Source organism: Crocuta crocuta, unplaced genomic scaffold, assembly GCF_008692635.1.
Source record: "Crocuta crocuta isolate KB4526 unplaced genomic scaffold, BGI_CrCroc_1.0 scaffold1, whole genome shotgun sequence".
Lineage (NCBI taxonomy): Eukaryota > Metazoa > Chordata > Mammalia > Carnivora > Hyaenidae > Crocuta > Crocuta crocuta.
In genome coordinates, this window is record NW_027527930.1 from 3,673,175 (window position 1) to 3,699,539 (window position 26,365).

Below are 26,365 nucleotides of genomic sequence, written 5' to 3' on the forward strand. Positions count from 1 at the left end.
TTGTCTGAGACATCTGTGAATTCTGATGGACAGATCTGCCAGGTACTAAATTTTAGACAAGTGCTATAATTTTCCAATATATTAATTGAGGCATTTCTATGGAGTGAGTGTTAGGTTTTCATTTCCTCTGGTGTTAGATTTTCTTTCGCCCACTCTTTTTCGTATGGTTTTTGAAATTGCCATTTTGTAGGTAAAATAAAGTTGACTGTCAGCAATTTCATATAGTTCTACTTAATAGTTTGGTTTGGGATACTTAGATAATCTGTATTATTGTAGTTTATACTATGAAAGAATAACATTTAAACCTGGAAACATTCCTTAACAGTATTTAAACATCTAGGAAGATGTATTTTATTTGCTTTTTATTAGAAAGTGAAAGTAAAGCTTATACTTACTTGGGATGTATGTAAAATATTTAGTAAGATGTTTATGACAAGGTTACCTGATAACCCTTGTAAAGGATCCATGGTTTATAGGATAATCTGATTTTTAAAAAATATTATTTTAAAAATATTTTTTATTTAAATACATTTCGATCCTTTTGATACGTATTGTCTAATATCATAAAAGATGAATGATACCCAATTTAAGGACAAAGAACAAGTAGGAACCTTAATTTGAGTACTCAGCTTTCACTACCTTTGTGGAAATTTGGGCAATGCCATCATCAATTTGACCCTGTCTTTTCTCCCTTGGCTGCTGCTTCTTTTTTNGGAATACACATGTTCTTTACCAAAGTGACTTTGGTTATCCAGTTAAATGTAGACTATGAATTTCATTTTTCCCAATCAAAAAATATAAAAATTTTTTTTTCAATGAAATGTTAGAAAGGTAATTTAGTACTTAGTTTCCATGTTTGTAAAACAGTGTAATGAAAATTAAATGAGATAACATATGTAAAATGTTGACTGGTGCATGGTAATCAAACAGATCACTCCACAAAAAGCACAATTAAGGAGGAAAAAAATCTCATACTGAGTAAAAGTGGTTTCTGGAATATTTGCTCTATAGCTTATTATTTGGGAAGAGACTCATGGATGTAGTGCTGATTTATTTTCTCTGCCCTTTGGTATTGGTAGCTAATACCAAATGGGGTGCGAGAGAGGAGAAAGGCCTTTCCCATCAAATAGCTCCTTATGAAGAGTCTTTCTCCTTTATTCATTTTACTCTGTGCTTACCGGCTATCGGGGAAACCCGGAACCACACTGAGAATCCAAGACTTAATAAAGCTGCTCCAGCAGGTAGGTGATGAGTTGGAGAAGGTAGCTCCTCTAGAGCCAGCTCTAGGGACCCAGGGCTTGTTCCTGACTGAGCCTCTGGGTTTTATCTTCAGTTTGCTCCCCCCCCCGCTTTGTTTTCTGTCAAATATGAGAACTATGATCTACTAGCTGCCGCCTCTTGTTACCATCACTTCCTTTCTTCCTGCATTCCTCTTTTCATTGTTCCTCACCAGGCCGGATGCTGCTTCCTCGCTAGCTCTCACACTGCTTCTTCTGAGTAAGTACACACCACCATTAGCTATTTTAAAAAGTGTTCTCTAGGGGTGCCTGGGTGGCTCAGTTGGTTAAGCATCCGACTTCGGCTCAGTTCATGATCTCATAGTTTGAGGGTTCAAGCCCCACATCGGGCTCTGTGCTGACAGATCAGAGCCTGGAGCCTGCTTTGGATTCTGTGTCTCCCTCTCTGCCCTTCTCCCACTCGCACTCTGTGTGTGTGTGTCTCTCTCAAAAATAAACATTAAAAAAATTTAAAAAACGTGTTCTCTAGTGCTGTTACCTACAGTAATATAGACCTTGGTTAGCAACAAAGAACAGTGGAAAGAAGTCATTTTTGTTGATAGTAATTCTAGGCCCTATTGAAATGTAAGTGGGATTAGCTAGGCTCTTGTTGCTTTGGATCTGATTTGAGACTAGGCGTTTTCAAGCTATTTGGTTTGGATGTCAGATCAAGCTGCCTAGATACTGGCACGTGGTAGATCTGGCTGGGACCACCGCCAGCTTTGGCAGCTTTCTCAGTCCCTTTAGAAATTCTTAGCTTTTTGTCTGAGTTTTGGATTCCAGTTTATCCCAATTGTTTCTGGCTGGGTTGTTCTACTTTGCAGCTTCCGCCTCCCTGTACCCTTGAATTCAGACCTGGTCCCTGAATCAGTGGGCAAGGGCAGCCATTTTCCTAACTTCCCACAGAGATGCTGTTCTTCTGAAGCTGGCCATTGTATTTTCCCAGTTCAGAGATGGGTCAATCAACAATTTGTTTCTGAGGCTCACACTGCCTTAAAATGAGAGTCATCTTCCCAGGTGCTTTTCTGCATACAATCAGCTCTCTCCAAAACCCAACAGCACACATCCATCTGTTTTGTTCAGGACTCTAATTCTGCGTTCATTTGCACAGCACAGATGAATGTCCTGGCTAGAACCCAGTGAATGATCAAGCTCTTCTCAGACTTCGATTAAATGAACCAATCCATTGAAAGTTTATAGAAAAATGCCTGAATATTCCTTAATAATAGTAACTTGATAACACTAATTTCTAATTCATCTATCAGACACCATTCTTATTTCCTTTCTCTTCCCTAGGCAGGTGTCCGATCTTCCAGATTTATAACGTTCAGATCTTTAAATAAACAATAACACATTTTCCCCCAAGTCTTCTCTCAGTATTTGATAGTCTGTTCTGTTCTTTATGGCAATGAGAGTCAGGCTTAACAGATAGAACAAAAAGGAGTATTTAGTTTTAGACATTAAAGACCTACTTTATAATCTTCTTGGAGACGTGGTACCATTTTTCTAAAGTCTTCATTCTATCCTGGATCACTCTTAGTAGCAGTGTGATTTTGAGCTATTCACATAATATCCTTGAGCCTCATTTTTTTTATATCTGTAAATAAAGGTAGTAATGTTTTGTTCTATTTATACAACCAGGAGTAGATGAGATATTTTTGTGAAAACTATTTTAAGAAGCATAATGTGAGATATTACTGTAAGGAACAGCTATTCAGAAATATTTAAAGGGGCAAATTTAATGCCTTTCATATTTAAAATCAAGGACACTCAGTTCATCACCCTTATTTTATATTCTGTTGATTTTTGTGCATCTCAATTTTTTTCTACCACTACATAAATAAAAACAGTCTTGGGGTTTTATTTTTAAAACAGTGCCAATTTCATTATCAACTTTAGAGATGCCAAATAATACATAATGAGGTATCACTTGTGGGCTTTGTAATGTTTTCAGTTAGAGAAATAAAGATTGATCAATATGTCTGAGCAATGATTCTTCTTAGCTACAGATAAATAATATATGTATAGCAGGATGTTAGCATGAAATAAACGTATTTTTAAATTTTATTAATTGCCAGTCTGTTTTACACAGCCTGGGTCTCTGATAGAGTAAAGAAATGGAATGATTCTCTTTGTCATATCCTACCCCATGTGGAAAAGTGAAGTACTTAGAACCTCTTTGCTGTTGCCATCCCTGGGTAATTAATTATCTTCCCAGAGATCCTTGATAGGGACACCTTTGTGAAGTCTTGTTTTCCTCAGGCCCATCTTGCTATAAGAACAGATAGGAGAGTAGGTGTAGATCTGGGACCATGTTCTGGTTTCTACAAAAGACAGATAGAAAAGGAGAGGGGAGGACAGGAACCTGTGAAAAAGGGGGGAAGACAAAGAGGAGATATGAGCGCTGTGGACCCTTTATCTTATCTTCCCAAAAGAAAAAACAGGGGAATAAAATTAATGTCTTCCAAGAATGATTAAGCATGCCTTGTCTACTCAGGGCTAGTTTCAGTACACATAACAGAGCACAGCAAGGAGATTATGAACCTGATTTCATGCTTATGAACCTGATTTCTTAAAAATCACCTTTTGCATTTAAAGTTGAATTAAATTAGGCCAAAGTTTCTGTCTTTGGTGTTTTCCAACACCCCTAAGGATCCTGAGCAAAGAAAACCTCATTCCATCGATGATATTAGTAGTAGCTGCAACAATAATATCTCCTGTTACTTGAGCATTTATTATACACAGGGCATTGTTCTCCATGATGTTTCTAAGGTATATATCATTATATTCATTTGCATATGAAAAACCTGAGCTCAGAAATGTAAAATAATTTGCCCAAGCATAAATGATGGAGGAACTTAGTGTGCTTAATAACAATATGCTAATTAAACTACAAAGGGTAATGAGCTTCCTCAACAATAATTTATTTCCCACCCTGGGTCTTTTACTTTGTGTAATCATGTGATGTTGAAGGGATCTGGAAGTCAACTTCTATGTAGGCCAAAGTACACTCCAAACATGGCAGTTGGATGTCTTCTTTGGTTTTTCCAAAAGAAGATTTCTAGGTAACTGTTTCATGTGTTTACAGGTAAAATGTGGCTATACTCTTGGGTTAGACTTTCTGGTTAAATAATTGTGGAATGCATAGTACATGCTCAATGACAGTTTTTCAAAAAAAAAAGGTTTTATTCAGGGGCTCCTGGGTGCCTCAGTTGGTTAAGCATTCAACTCTTGGTTTCAGCTCAGGTCATGATCTCACGCTTCATGTGTTTGAGCCCCAAGTTGGCCTCTGTGCTGACAGTGCAGAGCCTGCTCGCAATTCTCTCTCTCTCTCTCTCTCTCTTTCTCTCTGCCCTTCTCTCATTCACTCATTCTCTCTCTCTCTCAAAATAAATTAACATTTAAAAAAAAGTTTTTATTCAAATTCCAGTTAACATACTGTGTTAATACTAGTTTCAGGAGGACTATTTGAACATACAACATTGCAATCCTAAAAGAGTCCTGAAACTTTAACATGAGTAAAATTTATTTTCTTCTTAATAGGATTGTTCAAAACACATTTTGCTGGAGAGGTGTTTTGTTTTGTGTTTTTTTGGTTTATTTGCATGATTCAAGTAGGCACACCCTTCCTTGAACAGATTAGGATTGATGATTTTGGACAAGCTGATCTCAATGGTAACATGAATCATTAAAAAAACTCCTCACAACACCTTTTTCTGTAGTCTAGATATTGGAAGATACTGGAAACCACCACTCTGATATCTTTGAAGCTGTAGGTCCTTAGATCTTTCCTCATCAAGTCATAATAATATAAAACAACTTTTACCTTGTTTATGCCTGGAGTTAGGCAGAAGTGATTTAGAAGAGAATGTGTATGATAATCGCAAAGCTAAGTTGTTTATTTTGCAGCTTAAGTGTAGAAGAGGCACAATGAAAGCATTATCTGGGAAAGGCATACATAATATGTCATTATCACAGTATAATTATAGAAAGTTCGGCGCCAGCTTTGGGAACAACTTTTAAAAAGTTTATCTTTGAAGTAAATTTGTGAAGAAGGAGAAAAGCAACATGAAAGGGTTACAGAGTTTGTATCTCTTCCTGCACAGAAGTACATAGAGGGTCCAACAAATCAAAATGTTGGAATTGGCCAACATGAGTAATGGATGCTGTGAACCTCCCAGTTTTCATACGAGTAAGCAGCCAGATGGCTCCAATCAGCTTTGCTAAAACACAGGTGCCAAGCCTCTTCGGGCAGTTTCATTTTTCATGCCTGTCTTTGGAGCCAGGTTCCTCGCTGGTGTGTGCCAGGCTCCGTTACACTGTCCCCTTGATGGTGCTGCTCAGCGTCAGTAGAGGCTGTATATGCAGAAAGGAGTTTCCAGCTTTAGCTCCCCACAAAACATCAGCCCACACTGCCGTCTTGGGAGGGGGAAAGGGGAGAGAAGCTGTTGGGGAAAGTCAAGTTATCAGCACCCAAGTTTCAGAGCAGCTGCTGATGTCTTGGACTCATGTTAGGGGCAAGCCATGGTATCAGTGATAGAGTTTGGGTAGCTTCACACTGCTCAGAAGCTAAAGAATGTGAATGCTTCTTTGAGTTTACTTTACATACCTAACCTCTGGCAGTTCTCACTGACCTGGAATTTCAGTCGCTTTTTGCTGAGGCCTGGATAGATGGCTGTAGTGGTCCCACATCTTGTACTTCTTTTAGCTAAATTGGCTAGAATATTGGCCCTTGAAGCAGATCACTCAGTTGTCAAAGGAAATAGGAGGTGAAACTTGGTCAGTCTGATAATATATGTTTCTAATTGCCTCCTTCTTGACAAAAGCAATTTTGGAATGATCTCAAGTGATTCACTTTACTTTTTTCATTTTCCTTAGTGCAATAAAAACTTGCAAAGAAGTTCAGTTATGGGAAACAATTAAAAATTCAGATTGCAAAGAGAAGACATCAGATTTGCCTCAAACAGGTGCTGGCACAGATGGCCTGCTCACAAGTCCTGGCTTTATTTACAGCTTTTAAACACAGACAGATAAATTGACAAAAATGTTTCTAGATTTTATAATGTGCTGGATGCCCAAATTTGGCCATAAACTTGAATTAATTTGTAAGTGATCCCGTTCAAAACTTGACCTCCCAAGTCACCAGTAGCCTTAAAAAGACTGTTTGTGTGCCCTGTGATTTGCACACTTGTGTGAATAGATTATCTGATTTCTGCTTTTGATTGGATGTGCTTTGTTGCCTTGATTATTTAATGATTCTCTCTGATATTAAAAGACTCTTACGTCAAATTATATGTAGTCTGATGGTTAGGTATTTCCTACCTCATTGTTCCTTGAAGGACAGTTATGCTGCCTATTTCTTACTAGCCTTGGAGTGAGGTACTTGATGAGAATAGCAAAATAGATGACATGAAGCCCAAATGAAATTATCTTTGGGCAGAAGTTTGCAGAGCTCTCCAGCTGATGAAAAATATCTAGAGGAACCATAGTATGCATTTAGCTTGCATCATTAATCTGTCTTTGATTTGGCCTAAGATTTGGCATGAGTGCACTGAGTATTAAAATTATAGTAAAATAAGTATTAAAGGGATGATAAATTGAGGAGTAAGATGCATTTCTAACTTAGTTTATATTAAGGTGTTGCTTCGTCTATCTCCCAGTCTCGTGTTTCTGAAGGGCTAAAAAACAGAGGCAAAGGAAATTGAAAACCAGTTCTATATTCATCAAGGAAAATATCTCAAAAGTGAAAATATGAGATGTTGCTTTCTGCTTTTCTGTACAAGATTCATAGAAGAGTCTGAAGGGGAGATCATAAGAAAGCTCCTTACTAATATAACTCCCTGCCCCGCACTCCCCCCCACCCCCATGCTTTATAAAACTGTGTAACTTCCCTCTGTGTGTGCTTATGTGGTGCAAAATTATTACCCATCTTGATCTTACATCTTAAGAGTACTGTTGATTATGTAAATCTTTCTTCTGGATACAGTCCATGTTTTGTGTATTTGGACTGCAGGGTGGATCATTTGCTGGTACTTGGGGAACCGTAATGATTGAATGTATTTTTTTATGCTTTTTCATTCTGTGTGGGGATTTGCTCCATGGAAGGGTCATGGGAGGGGGGTATGTGTGTCAATGTAATATGTCATTGTTCTTCTTTAACCCGCTTGTGTGATTTGCTTTAGTATTTTTTTCTTCTTAATTAATGCTTCCATCCTCATCCTTGCTGTGGCTGCTCATGTGTCCTCCTCCTCCTGTCTTCTGCTTCTGACACTAAAGCCCGCAGCCCGCTTGAGAACTCAGTGCCCTGCCTAGCAACCCGCACCTTGGATGATGACCCCCGAGTGCGGCGCGCTCCCAGCGTGGGATGGCTAAGTAAGTCAATGCCTGGGGAAAGGGCAAGATGGTGGCAATGGTGGGGAGCGGGAGGGCACAAAGGCTGGGCTCATGGCTGCTATGTGGAGGGCATCCTTCAGTCTCTCTGAAAGGAGAAGCCTCACAGATTTCTACAATTAGTGATTTATGCCTTCTACTACCAGAGCTCACAGTAATAATGTGTTTTCTGGGTGATATCCATCCTGCGTTCAAGCCTAGTACCTCGTAAAGCAGTGGAAAGAGTTGCAGACTCAGGGCTTAGGTCTGGCACTGGCAGCGCTTCCTCAGGGGGGTCATGATGCTGACCTTCTTCCTGCAGAGGATTGTGAGGAAGATCACATGAGATGAGAGCTCTTACTGAAAGCATTCAAGCACTGGGTAAGAGGAAGAACTTACTAGGTTGATGGTCTAAAATAAAAATAATTCAGATACTCCTTTTATGTGTAAGAAAGGCAGTAGGTGCCATGGAAATAAGATAGAATCCTCATGTTTTTAAATAAAGAGCTTGGGAAAGAGACAGGATTTGTTATACCTAAAACCAAACAAGAGAAGAACATACACCGAAAACTACATGGACTTTTTCCAAATTTGATCACATGTGGTACAGATTTCTTTCAGTTGTCAAGAAGCCCAACCATGATGACATCATTAGGCTTTCTAACCGTTTCTTGTCACCTTTCTTATCATAAACTTGTTGATTAATGCTTTTTACTAAGTTAGCACGAGAAAATTTCACTTTCCTGGGAAGACATCTTTTCATATGACTTAATAGGGAAGGTTTTAGTTCATCCTAAAATAGTGTTTGTTGCACTTCATTCTTCCCAGGGCTTTTCTTGAAGCAAATCTGGTGCTTTTGGAAACTGTATTCATAATTTCTGTGTCCCATAGAGATATAAATGCAGGCCAGGCACTGTGCTAGGCAGGGATACTTAAGAGATGAGTAAGAGGGTCCCTGTCCTCAGGGGACTGCCTTTCTAATGAATGAGGCAGGACACAAAGGAGAAAACTATACAAAATGCTGAGTGAAATGACTGAAAGTCACATGCACACACTTAAAATTATGGGACCATCTGCTTGGCCTGGGAGTTGTGATAGTAGAAGAGGCTTTGGGAGGAGATGATTTTAGGGCTAAATCTTAAAGGAAAAGTAGGAGTTTGGTGATGGCAGAATAGGGCAAAGGGACCTTTATTGAACTCCTAACTTTGTAATGATTTCTGCTACATAATGGGTCTAAGAAGCTTGAATAATTTTTTTCTTGAATAATAATACAAGTTGCAAACATTAATTTATCACTTTTCAGTAACAAACCCTGAGCTAAGTACTTTATGTGCTACCATGTAATTTTCTGAACAGTCCTGTGACATGGCTATTGTTATTATCTGGATTTTACAGATGAAGACATGTGGCTTAGGGAGGTTAAGTAACTTGCCCAAATCACATAGATCATAAGTGTGTAGGGGAGGTTTTGAACTTCCTTGGATGGTAGTTTCATGAGTAATATTTGGCTGAAGTTAAAGGTATGGGAAATTCACATGCCTATATTGCCAAAATGATACACTGACCCCACCGTGATGCTCTAACACTCATATGATTTTCTCTGCATTCCTTCTAATAAATTATTATTATTCTTTTTTTTAGTAATGCCTGTTGGGAAAAAGTAAATTCAGGTATGAGGTTTAATCATTTGGGTTTGGAGTCAGGCAGGATTGAGTTTGAAGACTTGCTGGCTTCCTGACTTTGGGCAAGTTACTTTCCTACTGTAAATTTGGGTTTCTTAACTATAAAATTGGATTAATCTTACCAACATGGGATTGTTGTGAGAACTAAATTTGAAATATGCAAAGCGTTTGTCATATTTCACAGCACTCAATAATCTAGCATACTGTTATTAGCAAAGTACTTATAGGAATTGTTCAAGATATTGTAGCTGTTTTTATTTTCTGAAAGTTTTATTTATTCCATGTCTAGCATCTTGACATTGAAATACTGTTTGTGGATAAAGCACCAAGGAAATTGACCAAAATGCTATTTATCAGTGATATGGAAATATGTCGTCAGCTATTTGGAAATCAACCCACATCCTGGGCCAACCCACTACACATTTTAGTAATGAGAGAGGAGGATGATTCTTCTTCTTCTTCTTCTTCTTCTTCTTCTTCTTCNTCCTTCTTCCTCTTCTTCTTCTTCTTCGAGACAGAGAGAGAGAGAGAGAGAGAGAGAGAGAAACAGAGCATGAACCAGGGAGGGGCAGAGAGGGAGAGAGACAGAGAGAGAGAGAATCCTAAGTAGGCTCCACAGAGTCAATGCAGAGCCCAATGCTGGGCCTGAACTTATGAACCATGAGATCATGACCTGAGCCAAAATTAAGAGTTAGCTGCTTAACTCACTGAGCCATCCAGGTGCCCCAAGAGAGGATTCTTATTTGTGTCTATTTATATGATATATTTTCTTCTTAAATGAACAGCTTAAGTGTGTAATCATAATCACCCTCCCCAGGGCTCCCTATTACCTACCACATCAATTCAGTAACTTTAATATACGTATATAGATGGTCCACAACTTATGATGGCTCAACTTACCATTTTTTACTTTATGACGGTGTGAAAGCAATACACATTCACTAGAAACTATACGTTGAATTTTGAATTTAGATCTTTTCCCAGACTGGTGATAACGTGATATAATATTCTTTCGTGATGCCGGGCAGTGGCAATGAGCCACAGCCCCTTTCAGCCACGTAATCATGAGATAAACAACCAGCACACTTACAATCATTCTGCACCTATACAACCATTCTGTTTTTTACCTGCAGTACATTGTGCAATTAATTATATGATATTCAACATTTTATTGAGAATAGGCTTTGTTAGATGACTTTGTCAAACTGTAGGCTAATGTAGGTGTTATCAGCACATTTAAGGTAGGCTAAGTGCAATGTTCAGTAGTTTAGATGTATTAAATGCATTCGACTTAGCATAGTTTCAACTTACGATGGATTTATTGAGATGTAACTGCATTGTTAAGTTGAGGAAGATCTGTAATAAGTAATGAAGATGTGCAACGTGACACTCAGTCCTGCTGTTTCTACCTACATATCTGACTTTGTTTTCATATTTTCTCAGTATGAACCTCTAGTCTAATTATCTTGTCCTTTTTCTTTGGGCTTACAGCATAGGGAGTCTACTTCCATGCTGTAGTTGATGCCTCTCCCCTTCCAAGAAAGCCTTTTCAAGCATGCCTATCCAAAACTATTTAATAGAGTCCCAGTGAAGTTCATCCTTATTATAAAGTAGTTCTCATAAACACAGAAGATCTTTTCAGGTCTTAAAATGCCATAGCTCCTATGATCTGTGTCTCACATTTGAAGATTTACAGTATATTATGTTGTCCTCTGATGTTTCATTGTTTGTAGTTTTCATTTCAACTATGTACAAAAGTTCCTTTAGGGCCAGGGGCATAAAGTCATACTTTTGTGTCTCCTCCAGTGTTTGAAACATGGGTTTGTCTAGTAAACATTGCTCAATCTTTGATACTCTATCATTTCACTTAAAGCAATCAACAGCCCGGTTTTCACTAGAGCCCATATTGGCCATCGTAAACTATTAACGGGAAATAAATATTGTTTACTTGCAAAAACGATTTACCCAAATTTCTACTCATCCAGGTCTGATCAATTTGGTTATGAGTTTATTCTAATAGTTGATGTGGAATTATTTCTCATAAACACGATAAAAAATATCAGCTAAAGAACAGGTTTCTGAACAAGGGCCCATTATTTTAATCTTTCAGTTCTCTTAGCAAGATGTTTTCAGGCTTAGCGTCACCTGAAGTAACTACCTTCAAAAAACTACATTTAAAGTTGCTTTTCGGGAGTAAGCTCTCATCATTTTTACATTGTGTGCTTCTTATCTTAGTTGTCACCTGAGGCAGATATGAGTTCACAGCTTATCCGTTTCGGATGCTGCCAATGTATTGAATTAGAAGTTGGAACAGAACCAAAAATGATTTCCTCTTACAGATCTCACTGGTAGGTCTGAAACCAGCCTGGGCTACCGAGAACAAAAGAGATACTTTCACCTCTACTTTTCAGGACAAGTTAATACCCACCTAAATGCTGTGCCCTTGCTAGAGCGTAGGGGCGTGCTCTATCTTGGAAGATCCAGAGTGGCTCTTCACTGTGCATGCTTATCTCTGAATCCAGTTTGACATCTAACAACCGGCATCTTCTGAGTGCTTAGAAAACACTTGTGTCCTTTTGCAATTATTGGCAGTCAAGATCAGCTGCTTCAGACTCTTATGTCTGAACTTTAAAGAAGAAAATGAGGTTTAGGGTTTTTTTTTTTCCTGCCATCGTTGGCCCATCCCGGCATCTGTCTTCACTTTGCTGTGTGTTGTGTCTTTCTGTCTAGTTAATTTATCTACCGGGCAAGGACCTTCTGGTTCTCTTCAGTGTTTTACTTTGTAGGTTCTTATCTTACACTTTGTAGTATTTGATATTATTACTGTCCTTAAGTATTAATATTAGATCATACTTTTTTTTTTAAATGAAATCACAGTGGTATGACTATAGATTCTAGTTTCATCCCAGGTTACACAGTGAACATTAGAATTTAAAGAATTGAATTGTAAGTGGGCCTTTTTTTGCTTTTTTTATTTTTTAATTGTTTTTTAATGTTCATTTAGTTTTGAGAAAGACAGACAGAGCGTGAATGGGGGAGGGGCAGAGAGAGAAGGAGACACAGAACCTGAAACAGGCTTCAGGCTCTGAGCTGTCAGCACAGAGCCCACTGTGGGACTCGAACTCACGAACTGTGAGATCATGACCTGAGCCAAAGTTGGAAGCCCAACCCACTAAGCCACCCAGGGACCCCGTGCTTTTTTAAAAATTTCAAGTTAGTTAGCATACCGTGTAATAATGGCTTCAGGAGTAGAGCCGAGTGATTCATTCTGAAAAGTGCCCTCCTTAATACCCATCACCCATTTAGCCTACCCCCACCCACCTCCCCTCCGGCAATCCTCAGTTTGTTCTCTGTATTTAAGAGTCTCATGGTTTTCCTCCTTCTCTGTTTTTATCTTATTTTTAATTCCTGTCTCCTATGTACATCTGTTAAATTTCTCAGATTACACATATGAGTGAAATTAGAGAAAGACCGATATCTTATGATTTTTTTTTGCTTTATTAAAAGAAACTAAAAATTTCTTCTTGGGAATTTCTGGAATTAAGCAACTCAAAGTCTTTCATGTATTAGAAAGTTTACTGACTAAATAAAAATTATAATTTTCATGGGCTCTAGAGTTTTCTTCTAAAAAGTTTCAGAACTTGGGGTGCCTGGGTAGCTCAGTTGGTTGAGGGTCTGACCCCTGATCTCAGCTCGGGGTCGTGAATTCAGACTTACTTTGAGCTCTGTGCTGGGCATGGGCTCCACGCTGGGAGTGGAGCCTACTTAAAAAAAAAAAAAAAAGCTTTGGAACTTCTTTAGGGAAGTGGTGAACCCAGAGAGTTCACTTTGACAAATTCAAGTCAGCAACTATTCACTGAGCTCTTAATTTTCTAGTTCCATAGTCCAATTGCAGAGAAGGAGATGAAGGAGATTCCTAGGTAACAGTGATTCAAGGGAGGCAATAAGAAGAAGACTGTGAGGACTGACCTGTTTATTTCTACTGTGTAACACAGTAGCTTGCATTATGCTGTCTGGAAATGCTTATCAAAAGACTGGGTAGTGAGGCATAAAAAGAGAATTGGGAAAAAGATTTTTTAAAGGAGATAGACTTTTCACTTTCTTCTTTTTTTTTTGAAAATTGAGATATAATGAATATACAGCATTGTATTAGTTTCAGATGGACAACATAATCATTCAATATATGTATATATTGTAGGATAGTCACCACAATAAGTCTGCTTAACATCCTTCAGCACACAAGTTAAAATCTTTTTTCTTGTGATGAGAACTTTTCAGATCTCTCTTAGCTTCATATAACTTCAGATATGCAATATGGTGTTATTAACTATAGTCACAGTGCTGTATATGACATCCACATGACTTATTTATTTTATAACTGGAAGTTTGAACCCTCTGACCTTTTCACCCACCCCCACCCCACCCCTGCCACCACCAGTGTGTGTTCTGCCAGGTCACTTCACTGAACCTTAAAGGGTGGGCTGTACTTCCACACATGGAGGTTGTGGAAAAAGCAGAATGTGACACTGAAAGGTGGTGCTAGACTGAGAGGAAAGGAGTAAAGCAAGGTTGTTGAGAAAGCATAAAGAAGAGTTTGTGAGATCAAAGAAGTAGACACATTTAATTAGCAGAGGGGGCAAGAGAACGGAACATGTGGATGTTAAGGTGGCGAAACCATTGAGGTCTTTTGTGAGATGTTTTTTAGCATGGAGGTAGATTGGTCAGGACTGTGTGTTAGGGAAATTGATGTGCCGGAGGTTATTTGAGCGGAATAGAAAGGGAAGCACTTGAAGTAGGGAGAGAGTCAGGAGGGGATCGCAGTAGACCAGATGGGGAGAGCGAGGATCTGGGCTCAGATCGACTGCGGGAAGGAGAAGGAGGGGATCATGCAAGAAACGTTAGAGATGGCATCTGTAGAACTTGGCAACTGATTGAATGTTAGGGGAGGAAGAGGAAGGAATCCAGGAGGTCTCAGGCTTTGAGCTTGCAACGAGGGAGCTAATAGGAAAGCATTCATGGAAAAGGATGATGGGATTGACAGGAGTGCAACAGTGCAGATTTCTGTCTCTGTCATGCATGTTATAGTCATCTTTGAACATGTATTTCACTAGGAGATTTTTAAACTTTTTTTTAAAGTTTATTTATTTTGAGAGAGAGAGGGAAAGAGAGAGAGAGAGGATCCCAAACAGGCTCTGCACCTTAAGTGCAGAGCCCAACAGGGGGCTCTATCTCATGAATCATGAGATTATGACCTGAGACAAAATCAAAAGTCAGGCACTTAACCAACTGAGCCACCCAGTCACCCCTCACTAGGAGATGTTTAGATTATTTATCATGGGTCAAGACTCTTTCATATTTCTTCTTTGTTATCACATTCTCCCCTTATTTTTTTGATACATCTGAATCTACCTTTGGGGTACAGAATAACTACTACATCACAGCTTTCTTTAGGCATCTAGTAAATTTAGAGCTTTTTTTGTCTTGATTCCACGTATTTCACCTTCCATTTCTCTGTTCCTTTCTTCAGCAAGTTGAAGATGTGGGCCTGTTCTTGACTGAAAATCTTATGTGGGTTATTTGTTGTATCATTCTCATATGCTTTTGGCCATTTTTTTAAGAATTAAGTTTATTTATTTTTGAGAGAGAGTGAGCACATGGGGAAGGGGCAGAGAGAAGAAGAGGGAATCCCAAGCAGACTCTGCATCATCGGCATGGAGCCCAGTGTGGGGCTCAAACTCAGGAACCATAAGATCATGACCTGAGCCACCATTGCCTCACATTTTTGGCCCTTTAAAAGGCAAAAGGAAACTCAAGTACAGCTTTCAAAATTCCCTCACTATAACTTTTCAGAAGACTGTAAGAAATAAAATCTTCCAGCAACCTGACATCAACCTTGAGACTTTTTGGTTAACATAAGACATTCAGAAAATTTATGCGGTATCCAAGAATGAGTTACAACATTCTTCAGAGACAGTTCTAACCTTTTTTTTTTTTTTTTTTTTAATAATGGGAGTTATTTACTATTTATCTGGGCTTCTAAAAGAGTTCTCATTAGTTATTTCATTGATACCTAATAATGTATTTGTAATAAGCTAAAGTATATACTGACTCTAGAAACCTATAAATAGAACCAAAGTGGAGAAAGAATAAAAACTTAGAAATTCTGTTATATTTTAGAGTACTAGGGACTTGGAGGAGATTTCAAGAGGCACAGATTTGGAAAAATTTTGACAAGGTGCTGGAATTATAAAATCATTTTTTTCCCCACCAAGGGGAGTTTGGGATTTGTGAGCATTCAAACTTGTGCCTGGCAATATGTGATATGTGGAATATGTTCATAATCAAACTCTTCCTCTGATCACTAAATCTGTCCCTTTTCCTGACCTTCCTGTTCCTTACCATCTTTCGTCCTTCTTTCAGACTCAAAAGCTTAGAGTCATCTTTGAGTGTGCACTCTCTCCTCCCCTCTTTTCACAGTGAGCCACTACATTTGTGAGGTGTTGCGTGCCTATGTCTCTTTTCTGATCTTCCTGTCATTGTTTCTGTTCAGGTCCTTATTTCCTCTTGCTTAGACTAATCCACTAACCTGTCATCTGGGGTCACTGCTTATAGTTGGGCACATACAAACATATCCTGTGCTTTGCCTTCCAGTTATTCTTACCATACCTGGCTGGTAAGTCAGCTCTCCTGTGGAAATGGTCAGTGGCACCTCGGTGCATCTCAGATGACATCCAAACCCCTGGGCCTGGCACTCAAGGCCCACTGCCTAGTGATCTAGATTTGAGTAAGTGGCATTTCACTGTGTTTCTGTGTCCTCACTACACTTTAGGAGCTACTTACTATTATTTGAATATGCTGAGTGCTTCCTCCCGTTACTGTCTTTGGCCTGAACTTTCTCTCCACTTGGAATGCTCTCCTTCCTCTTGAGACTTTCTGTCGAAACTCAGCCCATCCTTCAGTGCCCACATTCTCCTTGAATCCTTCCCAATTTGAAGTACTCTCTAGTGACCTTGAGGCCTGAAAACATCTTTTTTGAAATTTTTCACATGATGTGTATCTCATTCTGTTTTGTATTAATAGTGTTAGTAGTGGGTACTTGTCTTACTACCTCTACTACCTGTGCATTTTTTAAGGGCAAGACCCATGTCTAATTCGTTTAGGTATCTTCTGTCACAGGGGTGGACAGACTAAGGCCCATGGACCAGACCTGACCAGCTGCCTAGTTTGGTAAATAAAATTTTATTGGAACATGAACAAGCTCATTAGTTTACATATTAGCTATGACTACTTCCATGCTACAGTGGTAGTGTGTGGTTGTAATAGAAAGATTACAAAATAGCTAAATATTTATAATCTGCCATTTTACAGGAAAAATTTTCTGACCTTTGTATTATAGTACTGGTTCTCAAAGTGGGGACTGGTGAGTCCTGGGAATCCACAAGACCCCTTTGGAAGGTCTTAGGATTTTCTTTATATCATTTACCCAAAATAACATATCTCAGCAGATTGAACACAGAAGCAAACATGAGAATCCGGATGTATTTCCTTAAGCCAAACATTACAAAAGATTTGTAAAAATGTGAAACCGTGCTGTTCTTTTTACCAAATTTTGTTTTGAAGAAAATAGTTATTTCTCATACAATATATGACTTATGTTAACATGTAATGGGCTTATGATATACTTTGAATTAATAAATATTTTAAAACTTTAGTTTTAACTTCTAATATGGTAAATTTTGATAGATAAAAATGACAAATACTCTTAATTTTTAAGTATGTAGAAGTGTCCTGAGACTGGAAAGTTTGACTACTGCTGTTCCATTGTGCCTTCTCCAGAGCAGTAAATCAAACAAATGTTGCACAAATGAATGAATAACAGAACCAAATGATTCAAATGTAAGGGTAAATAAAACGCAGTGATGATGATTGAAAGTATTGAAAGGGAAGCATAAGAGCCATTAAGAGATGATGTCTATTCTGTGTTTGTGACGGATTTCCACTTTGCCTCCCAGAGAACATTGATGACACATGGTGGAATGGAGATGATTTGAGGAGGTATAGGAAGAGCTGGTGGTCTTCCTGACTTTCTTTGCTGCTTCATGACAATTCGTAGTCAATCAAAAATACATTGGCTGGATTTTGCTACAGTGACAACTTACCCCAAACATCTCAGTTATGTAACACCATGGAAGTTTCTTAGTCATACTACTATATGTCTGATGTGGATTTTCAGGGAGTTCTGCTGACCATTGTTAGTCACCATCCTGGCTAATGGAAGCCTCGTCTCAGTCTATGCTTCCACAATCACTGTGGCAGTGGGAAAGGGTTATGGTGACTCACAGGCTGCTTCTTCAGTTTTGGCCCAGCCATGACACGTTACTTTCATTCACGTTTCATGTGTCATACTGAGTCATATGTCCACACCTAACCTTAAAGAATTGTTATCCTACCATGCGCCCAGAAGGTGGAGATGCAGAAATACTTGGTGGGCAGCACTAATGACTACCTTCCAGTCATAACAGAAATTGTAGCCATGACTTTGGAGTGTGTCCTTGGCAGTGCTGAGAGAAATGCGAAGCTCTGTAAGGACAGTATACAGAAAGTATGTCCTCCTACATACTCTCATTGATAGAGGATGAGGGCCTTTGTCATAGTGAGGAAAAGCTGGGGTCCCAGTTCAAGGTCTACTGAAGAACATTTGAGGCTGTGGTTTTACAGTCTACTAGTGAAGTTGACTAGAATAATTTGAAACTGATGGAGAGTATTTCATGCAGGTATACAGTAAACCTTATTAGACCAAACAATGTCTGGATTTAATTTTTGGAGACAACTGAAGATCTGACTACTTGAATTAGTATGTCATGTGAGTGAGGGAGAGGAAAAGCAAATGCAGTATTTCAGCTGTAGATATCAGTTTCAAAGTTAATAATGAAATTTCTTCTTGGCAACCAACAGTAGAGTTTTACTTTGATGAAAATTGCTGGCAGAATCTTCAGAAATATGGTATTTCTTTCTGTGGTAAACTGAATGTTTATGGTATTTAGAGTTGTCCTGGTAATTCAGATACCAGTTCTACTCCTCTTAATGCAGTCTCCATCTCAGTAGCTCCTCACCCACCCCTTGTTAGGCCAGAAACCCCTGTCGTCTTTGGACTTCTCCTTGTCCTCCATCCATACCCTTTGGCTGTTTTCCTTCTTATTCTTTCCTGCCCTTCTGGGACTCTCCATTGCAACTGCGCTACTTCGCATCCTCATCATCTCTTGTGTGAACTACTTCAGTCTCCTCCTGTTTTCCCAGTCTTTAGTCTTACCCTTTTAAATCCATCAGTCATGACTGCTGGAAGGACCTCTCTAGGTCACAAACGCAAACATATCACTACGTTTCCTCAAAAAGCTTTAGTGACAGCTCTCTGTCCTTTATACACTCAAGCCCAAGCTCCCCAGCCTGGCTAATATTTAGAAGATCAAATCCAAGTTCTCTAACCTGTGAGATGCCCCTTGACTTGCTCTCTGTTAAGTCTCTAATCATTCCTTGACATTTCCGCTCTTGACTTCTAAGTTCCAGTAATGTTTGGATTCCCATATTCTTAAGTTCAGTGTCTTCAAATCTCTCCCTCATTCATACTATTCTAGCTACTGACAGATTGATGTGGCTAAATTTAGCCTATTTTTAAAACTCTTGCTTTTCCCAGGAGACTTTAAAAAAATTATGTCCCTCTTTTCTCTCCATCCCACCAAAGTGCCCCCCTCCCATTGCTTTATTATCACACCACAGTACAAATATGTTTCCTGCATTATTGACAAAGTGCTCAAAGAGCCTGAACCACATGCATCTTTGCTCCATTGCCAAGCACAATGTCACACTTAACAGATGTTCAGTAAATTTTAGACTGGACTAATTCATCCATTGGACTCTTTCCATGGGTATATATTATTGGCTAATCAAGCATTGTCAGTTACACTTGTATCTCCGTTGTCTTGACTGGATTGATATATGTCCTCACTAGGTTGATAGGAAAAATATGTTCTCACCATCTTCAAGAGCTAAGTCAATCTGAAAACACATGAGAGGAAATAGAATGTGTAGCATCCACTTAACTAGAAAGTATAGTATCTGTTTGCCTGAACAACAGGCAGTTCCATCTTTGTTTTTGACTATTAGGTAATCTTGGAAGGAATGATGATAAACTTTTCAAATTTGTCTACATTTTCTTACTTGTATGAGTTGCCTTTTCTTTCTTTTCTTTCTTTAATAGTGAGAGATGGTGGTGGTGTAGGGAGCTGTTAATGGGCCATGAATTGTGATTCTTCTTGCATAGATTGGGGCTCTTTAGTAGAAAACTGATTTGCTCACCACTCAGGCTGTAATAGTGCCTGGCACACAAACACTTCACAGTTACTTGTTGGTTAAATGAACACTTAACCTGAAAATAAAAGAAAGGACAGAAAAGAATATGGAAACCTAGAGCAGGAATGATTTTTCTGAATTTGTCAGGTTATAGTCTTTACATCAAAACTAACCAGACTCAGTAGCACGAGGGAAGCTCTACTATTCTTTGATAGCGGCTGATAGTAGTAGAATTTGAGAACTGAATTGCTTGGCTAGGATGCCCATTTCCTGCTGACTAGATCATTCTATCCATGGTTGACATACCCCTACAAAACAGCGATGACTACTCCTAGCTGTCATCTATTCAACCTGGTGCTGGGTCATTTAAACGTCCCCACAAAACATTCTATGAAGCAAGCCTCACTTACCCCTTGTTGTAGATAAAGACGCAGAGACTCAGTGAGGTTAAGTGCTTATGGTAGTCATTAGGGCTGTTCATGGATGTTGTAGGTCTCCTGTGGGAATAAATAAGGTCTCTTCTTCCTCACCCACTTGAAGTTAGGTGTGACCGCATGACTCGGCTTTGGCCAGTGAAACATGAGCAGAAGTGATGGGGGTCACTCCTGGGGAGAACTTGAAGAGCGAGTACATGCTCCACTAGTTTCATTTTTCCTTCAAACCAGCAGCATTCTAGAGAGTGGCTGCTTTATGCCTCTGGGTCCTGGCTTAAAGACAGAGTTGCAAAACCAAGCCTTTAGCCAATCCGCAATGGGCATCATCCTGAGGGAGAAGTAAAGCACTGTTGTTTTAAGTCAGGAGAATTTCAGGTGGTCCTTTCACTGTAACCTTGCCTATCTGGCAGGTAGAGTGTTTGTGGTCACCCAGTAAGTAAGTGGGGGACCGGGGTTTGAACTCAGATATGTAGATGCCAGAAACACAATTACTTTTTATTTCTGTCTTTGCTTCTCATTCTGTCTGTCCTCAGTTCTCTCTACTTTCAGCAACAGATAGTGTTCTTGTCTGCTGGCAAGAGGTGTGGACACTGTTGACCTGAGCTTTATTGTATCAGGTCAGAAAATTAAATACCCGACATTTTTCAATGAGAGGCAACGAGTCAGCATTCAGAAATGTAATTTTGGGGGATGGTTCTGTTTTCTAAAGCCCATTCTTACCAACCACAGGTAGCAGCTGGAGCACATATACTATTATGAGCTGGGTTCAGCTTTGGCCTCAGGAAGAGCCATACACGGATGGGTTCTTAAAGTAGTAACCACGGTTACAAATCAAAGAACGATTTTGTTAGGTGAATATAGTGGAGGGACTTAGAGCATCCTTTTCTGAGGAGGAAGAACAGGAAAAATTCAATTATAATGGCAAGTTTTCCCCATAGTAAAGGTTCTACTTTTTAAAACATTGATTCTTCTAGCACACACTTCGGCTAGGGTCTGGATTTTAGGAGTTTCTGTAGGTGTCAAAGTTGAATCATTTTCCCAATTTCCAAGGGACATGGAATAATTTTTGTCTGCATTTCTAGGGAAAAGCCTAGAGCTTGTATGAAAGTGATATTTTCTCTTAAGTAGCTAGTGGCTTAGGTTGTGTAGGCTGTTATTGTTATTTGTAATAGTGTCAGTAATAGGTGTGAGCATTGTTTTCGGTAAGAATGATTATTAGCACCTTGGATTTGGAGGATCCCTTTCCTGTTAGTGATGATAAATTTATTATGTCCAGTTACAGTTATAGTGATAGAGGGATGTTGCTACTTTAATTCACTCATTGTCAATTATTCACTTAAATATTAAATTTTTTTCTTATTTTAGAGAGACCATGAGAGCATGAGTTGGGAGGGGGCAGAAGGAGAGAATCTCAAGCAGGCCCCATGCGTAGTGCAAAGCTTCATGTAGGGCTTTATCTCACAACCCTGGGATCATGACCTGAGCTGAAATCAAGAGTTGGATGCTCTACCACCTGAGCCACCCAGGCGCCCCATTCACTTAAATATTTTTAAGTACTTTAGCCAGTGCTTAGCCAGGTGTAGGGAAAATACAGTGAACAAGGCAGATACAGTCCCTACCTTCAGATACCTACCAGTCAAGCCTGTTTACCAAGGGCAGAGTGATGTTTGTGACAAGCTAGGTCTCCTGGGCAGAGTAGGGGGTGCTTGCAGAGGGAGTGGGTCATATCTGAAGGAGGAGAGTGAGCACCTGGAGACCATCTAGGAGGTGAATAGACAGTGATGGATCTGACTCAGCCATAGGATGCTGATTAGAGGAATCAGAGAAAGGGCAACTTAATTGGTTTACAGGAACTGACTCAATACACATGTGTAGGGACAAGCAGACTCCACTTTAGTGTTTTAGAGAACAGGCCCTGTGGGCAGACATTTTAGGAAAGAAGATACTGACTTGATACTCTGATGTTTGAGATAAAGGTTGAAATGTAATTTTTATTTTTATGACTCAGTGATTCATGAATTTCAATGATTTTCCAGAAGATTAATGACCTGATACAAGTTCAGGCTAGTAAAGCCCTGTTAGCAAGGATTTAGTCCTGTCTCTCATGTGAGGGTGCAAAGTTTTCCCATCAAGGGATTTTTTTTTTGCCAGTTTGGGGGAGGGAATGAGGGCTGCAGGGACCAATTCCCCATTGTTAGAGAATGTACAGGGGAAAGCAAGGGTCTCTGCTTACGAAAATGTATAGTGAAGCCTGGAAACATGATGATGTGCGGTATTGCTAAGAAGTTATGTGCACTGAAGTGAAAGTCAGCCCTTTCTGAGCATGTGTGTGCTTTGGTTGGCAAATATGATTTCTTTTTTCTTCTTTAACTTTTTTTTTAAAAAATATTTTAAAAAAATATTTTATTTATTTATTTATTGTATTTATTTATTTTCGAGAGAGAGACAGCACATGAGTAGGGGAGGGGCAGAGAGAGAGGGAGACACAGAATCAGAAGCAGGCTCCAGACTCTGAGCTGTCAGCACAGAGCCCGATGCAGGGCTCGAACTCACAACCTGCGAGATCATGACCTAAGCTGAAGTCAGGTACTCAATCAACTGAGCCACCCAAGTGCCCCTCTTTAGCTTTAAAAAAAAATAAGCTGAGGGGGCTTGAACTCATCACCCTGGAGGTCAAGGGCCATATGTTCTACCAGCTGAGCTACCCAGGCACCCTGGCATACCCTATTTCTTTATTCATCTAGATGCTGCTATATACCTGGGAAATTAAGGCAGTTTACCATATATAAGAATGAGCTTTATTACAGTGAAATGGATGGTTTCATAAAGTGGTAAGATTCCTGTCATCAAAAGTATATAAGCAGGTATTAGGAGATTGGCTTTGTCTGGTGTTAGAGGAGAAAAACTACTTGATAGAGAAATTGTTCAGATGATCTCCCACTAATCCTTTAGCTCTGTGATTCTATGAATCACATCTATAATAACATACACAGTCTTCCATATTATCTACCCTATGGGGCATTTTAAACTTACTGTATCTACCCTCTGTATTGTATCCCTGTGCCAGAGATAATGTATACTGTAAGAAAATTCCACTAGGACTATACTAGAGAAGCTACTGAAGCTAATATTTTGACACCATTCAGGTTATCACTGATACAAGTTTATCATTTTCTGTTGCCTTTTTCTTCATTTTGGTTCAGCAGAAAATAGATCTTTTTTATAGAAAGTACCTTTGCCCACTGTTAAACAGTCTTTAAACAGCATAACTGAAACAAGTAAAACATTCTTAGAGTCTCTGAATCTTTTTTGTTGTTTGAGACTTCATATATTTACCATTCCCCCCCCCCANCCCTTAAATCAGAATGACAGGTGCTAGAATGAACTAAGATTAGAGTTTTCTTGGAACACATTAGAAATTACCTAAGGAACTTTCTATCACCATGATGTAACAGACATAAGTAAGTTAGGTATGGGGTGCCTGGATGGCTCTGTCGGTTAAGCCTTTGACTCTTAATTTCAGCTCAGGTTATAATCTCAAGATCATGAGTTTGAGCCCTGCATTGGCTCTGTGCTGACAGTGTGGCGCCTGCTTGGGATTCTCTCTCACCTTCTCTCTCTGCCCCTCCCACACTCTCTCTTTCTTTCAAAACAAGTAAAAATAAACTTAAAAAAATAAATAGCTAAACACATATTGCATAGTTTTCTCAAGTAAATAATTACTAATGACCTCCATGCTCAGTGAGGCATCTCACACATTTGCTAGAAGCTAACTTTGGTTTGACTAAAGTTATCGCATACCTATGGGATGAATGACAGCTACATGTGGCTTCAGTCCTCATTTCTTGAGTGCCCACAGATAATTCCAACCCCCAGCTGCAACCTAGCAGTTCCCTGAACTCCTCTCCTTAGGCTGGAAAATTGCAAATGGTGGGATTCTGCCGTGGCAATTGTATTTCACAGCTTCCTAAGGATCTTGAGGTCAGTGAGGATTTATGTATATGATTGTAGGCCAAAGAGAAAAACAATAAAACTAGCATCTGTGCAGGATATTTGCTTCTGCATTCCCTTGCTTAATCCTTATAGCAGTCCTATAAGGGAATATTATTCCATTTTACAGTCTTTTCTTACTCTAACTTTGTCTTTCAGTGGTATCATGCTGATGTAAATTACCTCTTGGGTTCCTTTTATATCTCTCCTGTGGACCCATTAAGTTCATCTGAGAGAGATGAGGTAAGAGCCACTCCACCCCCCCCACCCCCCCGTCAGAAAAATGATGGCTGTGGCAGTTGGTAGGTATCATGCAGGTCTGTGTCATGGAATTAAACAACCCTGTCCCTGTGGTTTCTTAGAGCTAGATGTGGTTTAGGAGTAGGACAGTATCCACTCAGAATTGCATCTTAGTTCAGCTTGGGCTTTTCAATAAGAAGGAAATCCTGGGGCCATCTTAATTCTTATCAGAATCCCCCCCCAGAGTAACTCTGGGCTCACTTTGAAGCCTCACAACTATCACATCATTTGGAATCTAGATGTCACTTAGGCTGAGCTGTGTAATAGACCTCTCCTCAGGGAAGAAATGGAGTGTATGAGCAAATGCGCACCAGGAAACGTGGTGCACCCTTCCTTAGCTCTTGCTCAGGCTTGTAGAACTTAAATGCAGAGAGTCTTCAAGACCACTTGTGTGATGGAGACAGGATGGGCCCAGAGGTATTTGTGTCCTTTTTTCCTGGAGGCTGTTCCCTGACTTGTGTGTGACCTGTCATTAGCACTTGTGAAATGTATGTCAACAAACAAGATGTGATTCAGCAAGGCCATGAGGAGTTACTGTGTGGGGAAGTCAATCTGAATGGCTTTTCTTCAGGTCACATTTGCTGAGCCATAAATCGAGCAGTGAGGAAGGGCTACATTTGTAACTGGAGGACCAGAGACTGTCTATTACTCTTCTAAAGTTTTGTATCTGTGCCTATGCCTGTGTCTGTATCTAAGGCATCATTGATACTGACATCCAAATCCATATATTTACTTGGCTGCAGAAGGAGGACTGTGCTAAATGGCTTTTTTTTTTTTTTCCTGCCCATGCTTTTTTTCTTCTTTCTGCATACTCTTTTTAGGTATAAGGGTTTTGGTGACTAAAGCTATAGGTTGGAATCTGGTATTGCAGATAGAACTTCAAGAAAAATTTCCTTTGTCATAATTTAAAAAATTTTAAAAATAGTGTAAATATTACTTCATGGGGCATATTAAAACTACTTAAAATTGATCTTAAACTCTTAAAATTTTGATCTCCATGTTTGTATATATATATATAGAGTGTGAGTGGGGAAGGGGCAGAGAGAGAGAGGGAGACACAGAATCTGAAGCAGGCTCCAGGCTCTGAGCTGTCAGCACAGGGCCCAATGTGGGCTCAAACTCATGAGCCAAGAGACCATGACCTGAGCCGAAGTGGGATGCTCAATTGACTGAGCCATCTAGATACCTCTCCATGTTTATATTAAAATTTAATTTAATTAAATCTCCCAAGGTTGTCTCCTATTCAATACTGGCTTAAATTAATTTCAGGTACTTGGAAATAATAAAAATAGATTTAATTAACATTTATATTATAAGTATATATTTTTATTATAGTATTATGTGCATATGGTTATGAAATTGACTAAGAATAGGACTTATAATGAGAAAACAAATTTTATCTTTTGCTTTATCTTCTTTATCTTCTTTGTTCTGAGGCATGTTTTTTTTAATAGCCACCTTTTAACTCTTCAAATTGTTTCTAAACTTTCTTTTTTTAGTTTTTTTGTAGTTACCTTCATATTTCTGTATACTGGGCTTATTTTGCTAGTTCTAATTTACTAATCTTAGACATTGCCTGCTAATTTTACCTGCTTTGTGCATTTTTCTTTCCTTCAAATAGGTGTATGTCATTATTCTTAGTTCCATTATTAATTACATTTAAATTGTAGGTAATAAGCCTATGCTTTTTTTTTTTTTCTGTAGCAAGTACTGATGGGATTTTTGAACTACTTACCTGATGAGAAGGAGATTAGCTTTCCTACCCTTCTTTGCCCTTGTTCTCACTACTTCCACTTCCAGACTTGTACTATTTATTGTCAGTCTTATTTAGATTTACATTTTTACCTTTATCTATAAATAAATTCTCTGCTTTCTCTATCAGGTGATTCTAAAGTCAGAAATCCATAAATGGCATTTATATTATTGTGACTATATGAATATAGTTTATTGTAAAGCTATATGTTTT

At 39.0% G+C, this 26,365-nt stretch overlaps 1 protein-coding gene across 2 annotated transcripts in view; it reads left to right on the top strand.

Annotated features, from left to right (window-relative positions):
• The window catches only part of SLC4A4 (solute carrier family 4 member 4), a 301,173-nt gene that overhangs the window by 114,801 nt on the left and 160,007 nt on the right, over positions 1–26,365 (top strand). The gene's annotated exons all lie outside the window — the stretch shown is intronic.